Here is a 14,509-nt window from a genome sequence, read left to right as displayed (position 1 = left end):
AAAAAGTAGTTGTCCATTTTAACCTTTCCTTAAAAATGTTGTAAACAATATCTAAATCCTGATTTCGGTATAATTACATGTGAAGGGAAACTTTATTAATATGTGTATTTAATTAATTCCTAGCTTTAATTTTACTTTGCACAGCAGATATATTAGACATGGAAACAAACAGTTCTCCTATTTTTGCAAATAGTGGTGAGAATATACATTGTCCTATAAATATCATGTTTGTAAGAAGCAAAGTTAATTGTTTTCTCTGATGAAAGAAAGCACTTTACGGTTATCTTGAGTTCTTCTTGTTTTCCTTAATGTTTATAAGAATGGAGTCAAAACTAATTGGAACACGTATCATAAAAAAAAAAAACATATGTCCCACAGTTCTCATGAGCTTTAATTACCAAAGGTCAACTATGTGACCTCATGTCATTTGATCCCAAAACCCATCTGTTCAAGACATTCTTAAAACCAAAGTTATCCAACCAATAAATCAGATATCGGTTATTAAAGCAAATAACTGTACATAGTCAAAATAAGTGTATTCAATTTGTAGACCACCTTAAACATCAGTTACAGTTAAATGTACCCTCAAGAACACTAAAATGAAATCCATGTATGATATAGGAGTTGTATGTTCAAATAAAATGCTATTCCCAGCATTTGCCCCATGCTTTAATAAATTCTGTCTGCATAAAAGTTGACCGTTGTTCAAATAACACATCTTAAAAATATACCTTAAGGATGACATTTCTATAAAACTATCTTTCTAGATACATTTCGTACTTAAATTATTTAATCCCTTGCTGAACTACTCATCTCTGTAGGAAACCAGTTCAAGGTTTTGACTACAATGATATTGATACTATAGTAGTATGGTACTATAGGTTAGATTTCTGACAATTTCAGAACAAAGGCTCATGGACATTACTTTTTCCCTGTTATGAATAAAAAACAATTCTGAGCTTGAATTCATATTGTATATCACAACAATAGGATTAACCAAACCTAAACTTATATATTTACAGTTCATAATCTTTCAAAGAAAAAGTTATTATTAATAATATAATTATTAATAATATAATGGATCCATATTCATCACTTCCATGGTTATTAAACATATACATCTTATAATATATCTGACAGTTTCAAATATTTTATCACATGACTGGCCAGGTCATATAATAATCCAAACTATCAAAGGTTTATAAGATGTATATAGAGTACTCTTTAAATTCCTTTTCCTTAACCTGATCATATCAATACGTACGTTATTATGTATGTTCAAAAAGAAAAAAATTTCCAATTCATTGACCTGCGCAGGATTTCCATATGTGCACCTAAAAAAAAAAATAAAAGTTATGCATAGTGTAGTCAACTAAGACCAAATTAGTTGATATTAGAGTTTATTACATTACTACCATGCAAACATGCTCATGTTAGTCTTTACATTTTCCAATGTAAAAATAATTTTCACACAAATCTACATATCATGCATGCTTTCCCCCATTATGTACTACAAGAAAGCTTCTCCTTTATATCCTCTTTATCCATGATGCTTTAATGTGGAAAAGAAATCCAGATCCTACAATAATCATAACAAGTTAGAGCACATTTCATTTAACAAACAAAAAGTTACTGGTCTCAAAATTCTTTAGTCCTTCATGAAATGTATCTTTCCAACATTTACATATCCTGTTACAAATCACTCAGGGTCTAAGCTTTAGCATTTACTTTCTTGTGAATCCCACTAGCAAATGCTTTTGTTCCCATGCTTCCTGTCTCACACTTAAATTTATCTTTTTCTGTTAAAACATGTGAACCCAAAAATTTGGGTTTTACTAATCTCATTATATACTAGGATGTATTTTATCTTTTAGCTCTGTACTTATTCAGCAAAGGTAAGTGAAATAATTGCATCATTGGCAAATATACCAAAAATTCACTGTAATTAGTGTCCCTAAATTTATTACCAATTTACATGGAAATATAACGCAGTATTTAGGAAATAAGATTTGTCTATCTGCCCCCCTTTTATACTGTAGACATATGTTCATTACATAAACACCATGTTCTGGTTGAACAGTTATGTAAATCACTCAGTGGTGTAACCTGAGTATTACTAGTATGCTCTTTAGAGCCAATTCTTACGAGTTAGAATATTCAATGTATAGATTTATAATTTGGGAAAAACCAAGTCAACATCTAAACATTTGTGAACCTGATTTGATTATGAAACATCAACATCAGTCCCACTTCTATGGATATTACTATTTAAGATATTTAGATCAGTGAAAGCAAAATATCCTCTTTGTTCTGGTTAAAAAAAAAACCATTACATGACACCCAAGGATGGGGGTGGGTAGATTGGAATCCAGACATGAAAACAGTGCTGGTGCCAAGATGCACCAAATTGTTTTGAAACTTACAAAAAATCATTCTCAACTTACTCACTGGATTTCCTTTAAATCTTCCCAGTCTTTCTTATAACCAATACAACATTTGGTTATAAATTATAAAAAGTTACCTTCTAATGTTTAGGCTATATACAAAATATAGCTCTACAGAACCCATACTGCATATAGATACAGTTTAAGCTAGACAATAAATCATGATACAATATTGATATTTATAATTCCACTGACAAAATAGCTATTTAATAATCTTAAACTGGCATTTGTCTAAAGAGCGAGTTGGGAGTAGAAGATATTCTACAGTATAAAACAGTTAATACATATTAAACTTCACCTTTCCTGCTATATAGTAAAACACATTACGATCATTACTGCATATTTCCATGTAAATATTACTTTCTTAAAAATTGTATCCAATCATATTTATTTACTCATACTTTCTCAAACCTTTAAAGAATAAGTACTAACATTTCTCTAGCCCTATTCAGTAATTATTCCTTGTTTTCATTAACAAAGAGTAACTCCTTTTGTCTTCAGCCCTAGGTCTTTTGCAAGGACAAACTGGTCTGTCTATGGGACATTGGGAGTGGCCATTCTGTGCATCTAGTTGCTTCGCCTGAACTTTCTCATTTATCAGCCCGGAATTTTTATCAGTATGATATATTTTCCGTTTTAAACGTTTCATTCTATAACATCGTTTTTCATAATGCCCAAGACGATGACAGAAATTACAAGTAGAATATTTATAATTCTGTGTTTTGGCTTTACGTAACTGGCATATTTCTTTGATCACATGTTTGTTTGTGGGGTCTGAGCTCTGCAGTACAAGATGTCTCCTATACTTATCAATGTAAGTGGCTGCTTCTGTAAGAGTGTTAAACATTGAAGCACGGACAACAGCTCCTGTATCTAAGTATTGAAACTTCTTTACAAAAACTCTCACCATTTCTTCAGGAACTTGATCTTCTTTAATACCCATAACCAGCCTGTACGCTTGCTCAAATATACCCATAAACACAAATGGGTCATCGTCTATGGAGGTCTTCAGATCATTAAGCAGTGCAGTGTTAAAAAACTCTTCTCCATTAATTATATAATTAAGCTGCAAAAGCCTCTCCCTTCTAGAGCCATATATTAGATTCCCATCTATATCAATCCCTGGCTCAGTCACTGGTATTGATAACCTATGGCAAATCTGTATTGGCACCCAAAGTTTAAAAACTTTGTTCTTTTGTTCCTCACTTAAATCATATTTCTCTATATGAGACTCAAATAAATCAGAAATCCTGAGGACATTTAACTTGGGGTTGAAATGTGGAATCTCTTTCACAATTTTAAATAACTGTTTATTAATTTTTAATTGCAGTTTCGCCCTGTCATAGTCTAATTCTGGATTATTGAGATCCGGAACAAACATGGATCTCTGTTCCTTTGTAATAACCGAAACCTGGTTATTCCTTTGCAAAACTGACTCTATTTCTGACAGTCTAAGTTCATGCTTAGAAATTTCCTTAGCCAGACAGTCATTGCTAACTCTGTCACATTCTACTTCTCTCTTATCTGGAGTAGTAATCTTTTCTACATCATTTTCCTTCCTCTCTGAGCACATTAAAGTATTAAACGTTTTCACTAATAGCATTACATTCTGGATTTTATGTTTCAATCTGGAAAATGAAATATCTTTTCTCTCTACCAACACATTAGCATTCATACATTGAGTATACAGATCTGACCATATCTCTGCATCAGACATAACACTATGAGGGATATCAAACTTGAATTTGCTCTTATTAGCCAAATTATCAAGAAAATCCATACTCACCGGAAAGCAGAATCTTTCTCACTGCGTCCGCAATTATGTCAATGCCTGTAATACTTACACAAAATACTTCTAGGTTCTTTTACTCATATAGACATCTGGAAGCTTTAGTTCAGCTACACCCTCCTGTCCCCCTTTGAAGCTGACAGAATGTGTATATGTCTAATGTCCAGGTCTATAATCTGTCTAGGCTCGCCATCTGTTAGAAACTATTGTCTTATTAATAATTTGTATAAGTTCTATGGTCGATAAACACAACTCACCAAGGTGATATTTAAATATATTTAATGTGTAGAAAATGTGTTACAGAAAATACATACAAATTAACAAATACCTAGCCAGTCAAATGCTCTATTGACAGCCTACCAAAATAATATGTATGTATCAATATGTTGTATAAAAGTTTTGTGTATGTCTGTATTATGTGAGAGTCAGTGTGTGTCTGTGTGTGTGTCTGTGTCCAGTGTGAGAGCGAACTTCTCTTTGTTCAGGAATTTATTCAAAATCTGTGAGATACAACTCCCCCAGCCTACCCATAAGACATTCCATACGTTTCCTGTAACCTAATCCATTTGACTTAGGGAATAAATAGAGTATGGGAACCAGTGTGTGAAGGATGTGTGAATGACAAGTCATGAGTGCACAAATGAAACATATTCAAACTTAATCAATACTGGAATATAACCATTTTTCCAATACCCAATATTTAACATATCATAATGAAAAAAATAAATAAATCCCCCTGGAATTTCATATGCCAGTGTTCACAACAACATACTGAAAGAAACATCAGTGGAAATGCTATGTTAGAATTAATGTGTTAGTTTTTATATAATCAATCCCCCATTGCTTTCTGGGATATGTTGAGTGCATTGTAATCAGCAGAGCTTAACTTGTTTAGATACAGGTATTTCAGATTCTGTGTCAACAGTCCCATAAGACAATACACAACCTCTTGCTTCTCGTTAAATATGTAGTGTTTTCTGTCCATATCTTTCTTGTTGGACATACAGTAATGTGTTATATATACTCATGCCTCATTGATATCACCATAATACATTTTAAGGCAGGCTCCCAGAAATGCTGGTTCAGTCTCCAAAAGTATTAGCTAAACCTGGCACAGTTCTAAATTTTAAAATAGAACAAATGACATAAATGATAACAAATAAATAAAACCCTGCACAGGCAGCCACAAAAAGAACATGACTTTGAGAGCAAAATACATTGGTGTCTGTAAGGGGTACCACCTGTGTTTCAAATGCTAGAGAAGTATAAAACAGCATCCACTCAGCAACACAGCAGGATGATTTTGTAAGACAGCTACTGGCCATTTTAGACAGAAAAATAGTGACTTCAAATGGATTCTGTCATGATTTTATGGTGTAGTTTTTATTTCTAAATTACACTGTTTGCATTACAAATAATTAATTTTATTCCTGAACCGACAAATTTCTTTTTTTGCTGTCATATTGGTGTGTAGGTAGCCATCTCAGTGCATTCTGCCTGACCCCGTGCCTTCAGAAAGAGCTATCACCTCACAAAGGTACTTCTTTCAGATAAGCTAATGTTTAAGATAATGTTTTCTCCGAAACATGGAGGAGTCCAGTGGTATTTTTACTAATGAGTGATATTGTCATGTCTACCAGGGAACTATTATCTTGTTTCAGGAAGCTGTTATCTAGTTACCTTCCCATTGTTCTGTTGATAGGTTGCTGGGGGAGGGGTGATATTACTCCAATTTGCAGTGCAGCAGTAAGAGTGACTGAAGTTTATCAGAGCACAAGTCACATGACTGAGGGCACCTGGGAAACTAATAACATGTCTTGTCCCATATCAGGTTTCAAAATGAAATATTAAGAATCTGCTCTTTTGAAAAACAGATTTAACTGCAGAATTCTGCTGGAGAAGTACTTTTAACTGTTGTGTTTTGAAGAAACAACAGCATCCCTCTAATCTACTATACATGATCCTTTCTCAGCATAATATCCTTAGATGTTCCCACACATTGGTCCACTAATCATGAATTCCCACCATTATGGATACTGGATCAGATCTGCACTAGGGATGGGAGAATTTGAGCCGTTTAGTTTCGCCAAAAATATGCCACTGCGAATTGTCGCCGACGCCCACTGGGCGTCAAAAAAATTGTGTTGTGTGGCTAAACTTTTTTGAAGCGCGTCTTTTTTTTTTTTGACGCTTGCTGCCATACAAGTCTATGGGCTTCATTTCAATTTGCCAAGCAAAAGCTGTCAAGGTTCTAAAGGATCCAATAGGAGCTGTGCTGATTCTATTGGACTATTTTTTTTTAGAAGAATTCATATTTTTAGCTCATCGTTCAGCTTTATTTTCTGTTCATACTTTTTATAATCGGAACTTGTAATAATTGACATGGCATACATAGTTTTAGAGGAATAGAAAGGTGAACCACTCCTTTAATAAATGTTCTTAAATAGCTTGTGAAAATTATACATTAGGAACCCTTAAAACTGCTTAGGAAACCACTCTCTTGAAGCAAGAAAACCCTGCCAGCACAGGTCTTCACCAATGTCCTTTCAGAACCCAGGAACTTTCTGTTGTAGGCTGACTAGGAACCTGAACACACTGAGTAGCAAGAAACAGAGGTGAGTCTGACAATCATGGTCCAGGTCAGGCAAGAGGTCAGGCAGGCATAGTCAGTACCATGCTCAGGTATAACAAAACCTTAGGCTAGGAGTTTTAAACACAGAGGCAGCTTGGGAATAAACTTAGCTACTTTTGGGTATTTAAATTGCAGCAGATGTGAAACAGCATCACAAGTGTTGTGGTGTCAACTTTCATGCCATAGACATATCCAGCATGTCATGAGGTACTCTTGGAAGATTCACCAGTCTCCCTGTGTGCATTGCACAGTTCAAGACAAAAGCTAATGAGTTTCAAATTGATTCTGAAAATATACGATTCAATAAACAAATGGGTATTAATGGGTATTTAACAGCAAACTACCCTGTCTATGTTGATGTATAACAAGCCAGAGTACATTAATTGACAACTTTAAGAATTAGATATGGAGGATGATAATTTAGACTGGAAAGCTGATGTTACATGATTTGGTTTGACAACCTTCCCTTAAAACTACTGATATAATACTGATTTTAAGTTTGAAGGTATGTCTTTACCTACTTCTACACACATTTATTCTCATTACTGGCACATTAAAGGGTTTATTCAGACCAGTGTTTCCTCTAACAATTGCAGATGGTACTGTCAGATCACAACTGTTCTTTTTAATTCCAGTAGTAAAACAATAAGTACAATTAACCAATTCTTTAGGGACTATTGAACAAAACACATATTGGATTATCACATCCAAAAGAACTAAGAAAAAAAACAGTGTAGAACTTCTTAAAGACATATATCCAGTTACAGCACTCCCCACCAACATCAAGGACCTGTGAATAGTATTCAAGCTTAAAAAAAGGTTCACCACTTTTGCTCCCCCCTGTCAGGTTATTCACAAGTGGTCTTATAACAATTGTTGAAGGTGTTGTCCTCTTAAAATAGCATAAAACTAAGACAATTTCCATGAGAGAATATTTTTAGGTACATTGTGTAAAACATGGAACTATTTCTACATGAATATACAAAGAGAGAAAGAAACAACAAACCCAATGTTGGTATTCCAATGAAATCCAAACTAAAAACTGTATAAAATGTTGTTTTTGATTGTAATTTAATACAATAAAACAATAAAGAAATGTTTACAGAAAACTTGTAGTCAGCTTTGCACTTTAAGGGGAATGTAAAATAGGTCACTAATGCAAAAATTGATTTGCAATGAAGATAAATATTCCCAGTGAACACTTTTGCCTTTGCGAAACCTTTGCCCCTCACATGACAATAGGATAGTTGTAGTTTGTGATAGTGTGCAGTGTATGTAATAAAACTTCTGAAAAAGTTGATACTTTTGCTCCAAAAGTTTGAACCACCTTCAAGCATGTCTTAAAGTTTCACAATGCACAATTACGATTCACAATGCAATAAAAATCGAATGAAGAATATTTCATTACGACATGCACATTTTTATTCTTATTTGTGCACAAATTGGTGCCGTTTGAGAATTTTTGTTACAGTTTCCCCTTAGAGAGTAAGGGGTTGTGATATCCTCACACACATATTATTCTTTCAATGCAGTATTATATACTTCTATGATATATATGAGGTTTTCCCAAATTGATACACTTCCCATTAACTTGCATTGCATTCATTTAAAGGAATGCTTTTTATTTTTAGGGGCACATTTGGCACTAGTTACGCATTTGTTAAAGCAGGAAATGCTCTGTCAAATATGCCACTTCACAGAAACACTTTAATGACTGTTGGGGAACTTTTGCTGACAGCCAGGAAAATGTTGATAACTGTGATAAAATCGGAACTGATGGGAATCCATTAGGATTTAATAGTTTGAAATGTAATAAATCTGCCCCTAAATAGGATATCTCAAGCTTAGACTGGAACTAATTAACAGCATTTGATTACAGTTTTAGTTTTATCAGAAAATCAGAATTTCTCATTGGAAAAGAGTTTATGCAGCAAAAATAATCTACACAACAACAATTTAAATAGTATACCCAGTATTTTATTTATCATTTATATAATGCCATCTTTAGTTCATTTTTTCTTTTAACAAGAATAAATTAATAAGTTTTATTTTATTCCAAATTTAAATTCAAATCCTTCTTCCCTATGAAGTGTGTTTAGTTTTTCTTCTCATAACCAGCAATGAAAATCAGCCTGACTGCAATTGGTATGAATCACTGTTCTGAACAATACATGCAGTAATAACCAGCAATAATTCAGTCCGACTGTAGTAGGTCTAGACAAGTCATAATGGTACAATGCAGTTGCAAATGTGTTACATGAAATTACTAGATTAAAAAAAGTACTAGAAAATTGATGCCAATGCCTGGAATCTAAGGAAGCAACACAGCAAGAGATAGTTAGATAATGACTGCTCGTTCTTGTTGCATTTCTATTGTTACATTAAAAAAACTAGCTGAAATCATAGATATATTTAAAACTTCCAGAACTGATGGTTTAAACATTTGTAAACTCTCTTATTTATCCAAAGGGTCTGACTGTAAGCCATATAGGAAATTGCAGGTTTCAAAATCTTTATGAAAAAAGGCATGCTTAATTTAGGTACCATACCATTTCTGTACCACGGCTGTGAATGTGACCACATGATGTTTTCTTTTCCAGCACTTAAATTCCCATAGATGCCTTTTCACAACCCTCTGATATTTAAGTGTCTGGCTTCTTTAATGTGAGTTCCTGGGATACATTCAGATGGAAAAGCCTACAGTTTGTCAGATATTTCTACTAAACAGTTTATTTTATTCATTTTGTGATTATTTGTTTCAAACTGGATCTTTCTTTGGATGCAGCACTTTCTTTTTATACAGAACGTTAACCGGAAACACATAATCCAGAAAGCTCCGAATTATGGAAAGACCATCTCCCACAGACTCCATTATAATCAAATAATCCAAATTATTAAAAATGATTTCCTTTTTCTCTGTAATAAAAAATAGTACCTTGTACTTGATCCAAACTAAGATATAACTAATCCTTATTGGAAGCAAAACCAGCCCATGATTGTTCTCCCTCTAAAAAGCATCCAAACTCAAAACTAATGCAATTGTTACATAGGGAAGTACTCTTTGATATATGAAGATGTCAGCACTAGGATGAAAAAGATTTCACCTTTTTCTCCCCAGTACATCAGATGTACTCAGGTATAGACCTCATTGTAACAGATAAATGGCTTCTACAATGAACTAAGCTTTCAAGCATTGTCACATTGCACGGTCAAACCACGCCTCAGTTTCCATTGATAATTGGGAACATTACAACTTTCAATAACCATTTATTTAGAGACTAAACTCCTTTTGGTTAAATAATAAACAATTTTCCAAAAACCTTAGTAGAGGTTTAAATATGTTGCTTTCAATTACCCAGGTTTGTAGGCCAGAGTATCTGAGATATCTATGGTGTTGTTTTTAAAGGGCATGTAAAGGCAAAAAAATAAAATCCCATGTTTACTTTCTTTAATGAAAAAGAAACCTATCTGCAATATACTTTAATTAAAAAATGTGTAGCTGTTGATAGGAATTATCAGACAATCCCTAACTGCTCTGCAAGGAAACAATCATACGTATGAACAGCAAAGGGAGCTCCCGCCTTACTTCCCAGCCATGCAGAACTCAAGCAGCTTTGTTTATGACGATCCCTAAGCAGCCCAGACCACACTGAGCATGTGCACAGTCTTAGTCTTGCAAAGATTTTTAACAAAGTTACAAGATGGTGACCCCCTGTAGCCAACTTTGAAAGCATAAATTATTTGTTTGATTAGGCTTGTGGTGCAGTAAGTTCATGTTTATATTTAGTATACAAAATACAACATTTCTAGCCTTATTCTATTTTAGACGTTACATGCTCTTTAAGCTCCTATTTAAATTGATAAAAGCAATGCAGATGTTATTGTAGGGTGTGTGTAAGTGCAGAGACAATACTGGGTTGACATCTGTAAATAAGCTTGGGTTAACTATTTTAGATAACCAGAAAATGTAGTGAAACACGTTTATAGAGGATTTTGCCTTTGGTCTTTCCAATATCACCCACAAGTTAGAACTGTTTGCAATCAGCTCATTAAGCACCAACACAGAATTACCTAAAATGTGACCATTTCACATACTATATCTCAGTTATGGCATGATCCACCTCTAGGCTAGAATATTACGAAGCTCTTCTGTCTGGTAGTCCCCCTCCCAAAAGAAGTTACATTTTGCGCATGTTTTAACAAATCCCATTCCTGGCTAAATACGGTACATGCAGAGAGGGATAAAGTTTAAAACCGCAAAACTGAACCAAGTCAATCCCCACATCAATTTGCATCAACCTCAGTCCAATTGAGTTTCTTTTTGTGTTCTTGAACCATATATCCCTTTTTTATTATTTTATTTGGAGCCTTTTTTTACCAGTCTTACATAGAGGTCAGTCAGTTGTGGTGGGTCCAAATGGCACTTGACGTCTCTATGCAACAATAAAACAAAAATATACCTTATACTTCATGAAGCACACATTTAAAAGAAATGTTCTGTATGTGTAAGGATAATTAGCATGTAACAGAAATTCAATATTACAGCACTTTACTATTTACTGTATGCCCAATGTATGTACACTCGGATGTACTAGAGAAAAAAATTGCTTTTATTTTTAATGTGGGGAAAATGTGTGCATTCATCAATTGTAGTGCATTAAATATCAGGTGACCCTATTCTATCGGTATAGTGCTTTAAAAAGTGACCCATCCATCTTGAGTGTCCTTACCATTGCTTTACCCTTTCTAATGCAAGCATATCTCCTCTACTTATAAAAGGACTATTTGTATGTAACTGCTCCCTTTGCAATTCATACAATAAAGAAAGTGTCAATATATCAATATGCTCCTCTAAATAAAGCAAAAAATGGAAGACCCATTATTTTATAAATAATCACGAGGATCATCTCTGAAAAATATTATCTGTATATGAATGAGCAAAGTATTCATTATTAAAATATCAATATATATATATATATATATATAGAGAGAGAGAGAGTGAGAGAGAGTGCGAGAGAGAGAGTGCGAGAGAGAGAGTGCGAGAGAGAGAGTGCGAGAGAGAGAGTGCGAGAGAGAGAGTGCGAGAGAGAGAGTGCGAGAGAGAGAGTGCGAGAGAGAGAGAGAGAGAGAGAGAGAGAGAGAGAGAGAGAGAGAGAGAGAGAGAGAGAGAGAGAGAGAGAGAGAGAGAGAGAGAGAGAGAGAGAGAGAGAGAGAGAGAGAGAGAGAGAGAGAGAGAGAGAGAGAGAGAGAGAGAGAGAGAGAGAGATTTGCTATGGACTCCCACTTTATAACCTGTATTGATAGTATCTATATTGAGACGGGGTAGAGGACAAGGTTGTAAAAATGCACCTTTTGGCCTTCAGCTACTCTTTTCCATCGCTTTTTTCTTTAGAATAGTACTCTGATCTAACGGCATTAAAGATGTTGCTCAAGAACAATGATGCTGATAAAATAATCAAAAAAAATAAATAAAAGAATATGTAAAGAATTGCATAATCAAGCATTTAGCCATATCTTTGAAAAATATTTTAAGTTTTCCACCAATTATTTTACTTGAGTTCAGAGCCCACTATCAGCTATATTTCTAAACAGAACACAGCTTTGCTTGTTAGTCTATTGTTGATAAGAAAATGGCATCAACGTTTGCCGAATGATTAATACTGTAATTTGACAGAGTTAAAAGTTCCTGCATATTAGTGTCAAGAACGGGTATAGCAGTAGCAGCTTCTGTTAATATTCAGTTCAGAGAGTTGCAGACATTGATTGAAGGGATTGGCAAATCAGCACTGAACATTCACTCAAGAAATTTTTGGAGTGTACAAAAGTGCTTTTCTAAAAAGCTCTATAGGTTGTAATTAAAAAATCTCTTCTGACAACAATTTTAAGCTGTAATTAATAGCATATATCATATATTATAATTGAGCTATCACTTTTACATCTGCATAAATGAAACAATGTGATCTAAAAGGCAATAAATCTGTACTATTTTACAATAACAGTAAAAAGTAATTCCCTTATTATAACAATACAGAGCAGACATATGAAATATTGAACTGAGGAATCATGAAGGATTCCCAACAGTTCACTATTCTTCCTGTTTATCAACAAAAATGTTACTTAAGACTTGGTAAATTGTGTTACCACTAAAGGATGGTTAGGGTGAGATTTGGGGATAATACTTGATTATCCTATTAAACAGTGGTGATTTCTTTTTGGGTAACTGGAGGGCATTGAGCATTTAGTTTTGTTGAACAAACATAACAAGAACACAACTGCCCTAGGATTTTATTCTTACATGAAAACAGTCTAATAGTGTGTAACATTGTACAGAATAAGGGAAAGGTAACTGTTTTTACATTAAAAAGGTTATATTCACTTTTTTATCCTTACATGGTCAGTTCATTACTTAAACTAAAATGACTGTTTCTGCTTCATTTCAGGTATAAAAACAACAGTCCTGCCTTTCTTCAACTCAAGATATATTTAACATGCAGGCATAATCAGAAAGTCCCATATGACACATGGCATTAGGAGAATCAACAATACATTACCAAAAATTCATATACCACATGCCTGATGTAGTCAAAAGATTGGAAGTGATCATGCAAATGGCTTATTAAAGCAAAATACTTTATTATATGATGTCTAAACCTCTTAGGTTAAGGCGACAGAAAATTTCACAGCACATGAAAAGGTCAACTTCAAATGTATGGTAGGGTTAATATGCAAGTAAATTATGATTATACTGTATATCTGGTTTACTTGAGTTGAAGAAGCCCCAATACCTTCAAACAGCTTTGAATCTGTGTTTTATTCACAACATGTGTTTTATTCACAACATGGTTTTTCCACAGCCACTTCTGAACCGTTTCAGTGATGCTGGATGCGGCGCGATCCTTCCATAGGCTGATTACGAATGAAAACAGAAATTCAGCCTATGGAAGGATCACTATGCCCCCAGCCCAGCGTCACTGAAGCAACCCGGAAGATCTGTTAGTGGTGTCAGCCAGTCTGCTGCACACAGGTTCGCGGGGCTGGGGGCGGCTTTACCGGAAACTATTCCGTGTGCAGCATTTACTTGATACTGACACGTTCCTATGATTTTTATAGGGATGTGTCAATATCACTTTAAGCAACAGATAGTTTATATCATATTAAGTGGCATATTAAAGAATCTTACCAAACTGGGATATATATTTGAGTAAATATTGTGCTTTTACTTTGAGCCCCCATTTCTTGATATTCTCTGTGCTACCTGAAATCATCCAGAAATACTGCAGCTCTAACTGTAACAGGAAGAAGTGTGAGAGCAAAAGGCAGAACTTTGTCTATTTATTGGCTCATGTGTAGTGATGGGCGAATTTGCGCCGTTTCGCTTCGCCGAAAAATTCGCGAATTTCGCGAAACGGTGAAAAATTCGCGAAACGGCGCCGGCGTCTCGTTTTTGACACCGGCGCCCGTTTTTGACGCCGGCGCCCGTTTTTCCGACGCCGGCGCCCGTTTTTTGACGCCGGCGTCCGTTTTTCGAAAAAAAAAATTTTTACGCCGGCGAATTTTTTCCGCGAATTTTCGCGGGAGTTTCGCGAATTTATTCGCTGTCGGCGAATCGCGCAAATTCGCCGCGAATTCGCGCCTGGCAAATAA

Source organism: Xenopus laevis, chromosome 8S (genome assembly GCF_017654675.1).
Source record: "Xenopus laevis strain J_2021 chromosome 8S, Xenopus_laevis_v10.1, whole genome shotgun sequence".
Classification (NCBI taxonomy): Eukaryota; Metazoa; Chordata; class Amphibia; order Anura; family Pipidae; genus Xenopus; species Xenopus laevis.
The sequence above is the reverse complement of the archived record's forward strand: the minus strand, read 5'-3'. Positions refer to the sequence as shown.